At 43.6% G+C, this 4,790-nt stretch overlaps 1 protein-coding gene across 2 annotated transcripts in view; it reads left to right on the plus strand.

Annotated features, from left to right (window-relative positions):
- LOC104289904 (ubiquitin-conjugating enzyme E2 E1) overlaps positions 1 to 4,790 on the plus strand; it is a 44,077-nt gene that overhangs the window by 36,993 nt on the left and 2,294 nt on the right. The gene's annotated exons all lie outside the window — the stretch shown is intronic.

Raw genomic sequence — 4,790 nt, forward strand, 5'->3', positions numbered from 1 at the left:
TGCTGACGTGTGTCGATCCCTCTTTGGAGGTTCTTTGGCAGCACAGATGGTTCTCTTGTGTCTTGTGTTAGAGTTTAATTCAGTTCAGAATATTAGTTTGCATTGGATAACTTGTTGTCCAACCAACTATATGCATTATCTTATGTCATGACCCCAGTAAGTATTTCAAGAGGGAGCTTTTACCTTCCTGTGTGTGATTTGCTACACCTTTGCTTTCTCTGCTACAGGTCAGAAGCATTTTATGGTCCCAGGCTTCTCCAGCCTGATGCCTTACAAGACCGTATTATAACCATCAGTGGTATCGGGACAGCCCTATATGCCCAGTTCCCTGACACAGAAACAAAGATACAGTTATGTTGTTCCAACTCAGCCCTGCTTTCTGCTCTGCACCTCTGACAGGAGGGATCTCTAAGCCCAAACCCGGTTGAAAAGAAGAGTGGGATTAAAAAAAAAAAAAAAGCAGGCACTACTTAGTGAGACCGTAAAAGACCAGTTTAGTGGAGATTCACTGTATTGTAGCAGAGTTGCATTTAAGTGGAGTCTTTCATCCAAGTTGGTTTACAAACCATATATATATATGGAAATAAAATACATATAGCTTCAGTCACAGTGGGATGGGTTATAGGAGAAAGCATAGCAGTGCTCTAATAAAACATACTTGTGCTACTTGAGTACTTCAGGTTTAAATGAAGAACCTTTTCTTTTGCTGGGAACCAGACTCTTGCAGCAGCTCCTGTTAATGCCTATGCTAGTGTTAATCAATGATAATGTGAAAAATATAATTATCATATTGCTCCTGCTTTATTCCCACTAATTTGTTGATTTCACGTTGCCCAACTGCTTGCAGTGACTGCTAAATATTGTTTGTGGGTCATCTGGAAGTGGTGGGACTAATGTAATTACCATAGCCTTCCTATACTTGTCTTTTAGGTCAAGAAATAAAGAAACAGCTAGCTGAAAAAAAAAACAGAGTATCATTTTGATGATAAGCAGTAGAGTGGTTGAAGGTCATTTCAAAAGCCTTGATCTCTGAAGAGATTAAGCTGTCTAGAGTGAAAGGACTAGTTTCCCGTGAATCTTCCTTGGTAAGCCTTGTAAAAGCAGTGGAAGAAAACCTCTACTGCCTCTTTGAATCCTCTGTAATCCTTACGAGGACAGTCCCTGCTGTGGGCTGCCCCATGGTGAAGTGCCTATAGCAGAACACATTTCGTAACTTGGAAATGAAATGTCATTAAAGGATTTACCTTCTTAAATAAAGTGAGGTGAAACTGGTCCATCCTGGCATGCTTCCAAGCCCTTAGAAATATGAATGAGAGAAGGTGTTAAGGCATAGCCAGTATTGACAAATGCCATGTGGTTGATGAGCATCCTAGGGATGTGTGGTGAAGGACATACAGGTGCTGCCTCTGAGGACTGGGTCTACCTCCAGCTGAGGGTTTGATTCAGTATGTTGGAGGAAACTTCAGCGGGGAGGATATGCTATAGGAGAGCCAGAGGGCTGTGCTGGAAGTGGTATTAACAGATTTCTGGAAGGATATAAAGAGGGACTGCACTACTGTACTTAAGGCTGGAGAAATTAAAGGTCTGAATATTTGACTTGGAAATGCATTGCACAGTACAAAGAACTGCAGTGGGAGAAATCTGATACAGGGACAGATACTCTCTCTCCTGTGCTAAATATGTATAATGGAGTTCTTTTGCATTTTTGGGGCATTCCATGCAGCACTTTGAAGATGCTAGTGTTAATCTGTTCTCTGCTTTTATATTTTCTCATTTTGTGTGGTATTCTGGTTTTGCGTTTGTTTCAGATAGCAATTGTCAGGCAGGTGCTGGGTGGGCCTGGGTTCAGAAGAAGCCAATAAACAAGTATAATTAGAATTTAAGAGTTCAGTACTTAGTCCTCAAGATGATTGTTATCCTTTTGTACTATTACAATGGACATTTTCCCAAGAGTTACATTATAGTTGGGTTAGGTTTCATTTATTGAGGTGAAAACAGTAGCTTGTGTTGACCTGGTGTGTGCTTTGATCATTTGTATTAATAACCTCTAACCACTTCCTTCCCCCCACTCCCATTTTGCTGCTTGTGTAAATTAACCTCTGCTATCACTTCAGGGTAAGGTTGAGATTAGCTGCTTTTATGTCTTTTCAAAAGCTGTGCTTGCCTCTGTGTTACTGCATTAATGTAATCTCAGGTGGGACATTTCCAAAGGATTGTTCAGTTACACCGTATTTTTCTGCTATTCCACACGCTGTTCTCTTGACCCCGAATACCTCTTGGTTTTGGTCTGAGTCTGCCCAGGTTATGTGATTTTTTTTTTTTTTTTTTTTTTTTCCCCTCACTCTTTAAGGTGTAATGAACACTTACTTTAAATATTTCTGTTTGTTTTTAAGTGGGCCTCCAATTCCTCCCATTCTCCCAGCTTCATTTGTGTTCCCTGCACGGCTGGCTTTTGTACCATCAGCAAAAATTGTAAATGGCAAACAGCTGGACTACATGTGTCTAACACCATCCCAGTTCTGACTTGCTGCTTAAGTGAAAACAAATTTAGATTATTCCCACAGTGCTTTGGTTAGGTAGAGCTCCTCTAACTGGAGAAAACTGCTTTTAGTGCCATGGATATAACCCTTAAGGATTATATCTTAAGGTTTCTTAAGGAACCAGACTGTTCTGCAAATATATGGGAGTCATCTTTCTTTCTCTTTCCTCTCCTTCACAAATAATAATTAAAAAGTAAGTCTCATTAAAGGCAAACAGGATTCATGCTTTATTATCAGTTGTCAACTGGACTGAGAGACTGCCTGCAGGGTATTTAGCTTTTGTGCTCAGAAACAACTTTCTGTCTTTACAAATTAGAACTCTTGACCTCTCTGTTAATTTGGTCCTTATTGTATCAACTTGGAAATACTCCATGCTTCCCCTTCTGGAAGTGTTTAATCTGTTAAAATTATTACCTCACCTACATTTAGAAACCTTCTTGGAAGGAGACCAAAGCTGCAGGTCAAATAGAGAAATACTGAGCAAGCGGTGGGGCTGGGCTGAGGGCTGCTCGGGAACCCGAGGCAGAGGCATTGCCAGCACCCGCGCATGCCACAAACTTCTGTTTAGCCCTAAACAGGTACGGGTTGGGGCAGGTACCGCAGAGTCAGATCTGCCCTCTGCTCAGGCTGATGTACGTGGACTTCCACATGACTGTAGGGAATCATTGCCGCTTTTCCTCTGAGGATTAGATGAACTGGGAAACAAAGGTCGTTTTGGTTTCTTACCTGCTATACCTCTAAGGTTCCCCAGGTAGAAAGTAGCAGGGGTTCTTACTTTTGGAGTTGCAGCTTGTTGCAGAAGGTGTGGGAAGGGGACACGTCTGTGCTGTCTTGCAGACATTTTGCTATTCCCACCCATAATGTGCAAAAGTAAAAGGATTTGGGGTTTGGGTTTGTTTTTGTTTGTTTGTTTGTTAGCTTTCTGTTTTAATCTAAAATCCAAGCTGCTTACAAGGAACAAAATAGAAGGTCTCCCCAAGCATGCAGTGTGGGTGTCTCCTGTGTGACAAGTAACTGCAGTTGCAAGTCTGGGACCAAAAATAGCTGGTGTGCTTTGTACATCGGGAGCATTCTTGGGAATACTGCATCGATGCCGTGCACAGGGACATGCCACGCACTGGGGTTTTGTAGCTGTGTCGCCCCACCCCGTGCCTGCTCCCCAAGCCTGTGAGAGGGAGGGTCACAGGCAAAATTTTTGCATCCGAAAGAGGGTAGGAAAAATGAGGGTTGGCTGGCAAGTTTGATGTGTGGGCTGGTCTAATCTCGAGAGAAAGCGCTAGTGTGTTCTTGTCGTACCGCACACTTACCGAGCGTGTTTCGCAAATACCCCCGTGACCTATAAACAGACAATAAAATTTGTGGGTGTGGAGAGCTGACAAATTCTGAGGATTTAGGGCATGAACCCGCCAACCTTTATTCACACAGATAATCCTAATTCATGCAAGTTCCACCGAATTTGTTGTCGCTGTTCATCCAGTAAGTCAGAGTAAGGCCTTTCTGCAGGTCACATTGTATTCTCCTGAAAACGGCTCGTGGTGCTTTTGTTTCCCTTTCGGGTAACTTCTGTGGCAAGCTGCCTGGCTCAGTCACATCTCCCAAATTTGAAAATAATAAAATCCAACTGACTCCTCAGCACTGGGAAGTGACGGGAGCTGCAATTCCAAGCACCCTGGCATGTCTGGGGGATTTTACAAGTCCTTGGGAGCCTGGTGGGAGAAAAACGCTGGTGTTAAAGCCCCAGACCCCTTTGCTGCTGTGAGCACAAAGACAAAAAGGTAATAAATAAAAATAATCTTAAAAAAATATTAAAACACCACAAGCTGGGTTTCACAGTGACGGTGAGCACCCAGGGTTGGAAAGTTGTCGTGCAGGGGGATGGCACAGGGGCTGCCAGCCACGAGCCTGTGCTGAGGCTGCAGTGATTCACCCCGGGGTTCCCGTAAGGCACCCACATCCTATGTTTTGGTTCCCTTTCCTTCGGACGGGAAATCTGTGCCAGCATCTGTCACAGCGTGTTTAACACCGCTCAGGTCTATTCGGAGGGGCTGGAAACGGTACTGCCAGCCACGTGCCCGTGACACTTCTATTTATTTTTTTTATTTAAAATCAGGCTCTTTTTGATTTGCCTCCAGCATCAAAGATGTATTGATGTATCTGTTATTTTTTTCCACCCTGGAACCACCGCTGGGAAATGACTTTTTAGTGCAAGGCGGCTGCGGTCGGCCGAGGTGGGGGTGTGGGGCTCCCGCC

Source organism: Charadrius vociferus, unplaced genomic scaffold (genome assembly GCF_000708025.1).
Source record: "Charadrius vociferus isolate BGI_N301 unplaced genomic scaffold, ASM70802v2 scaffold217, whole genome shotgun sequence".
NCBI lineage: Eukaryota > Metazoa > Chordata > Aves > Charadriiformes > Charadriidae > Charadrius > Charadrius vociferus.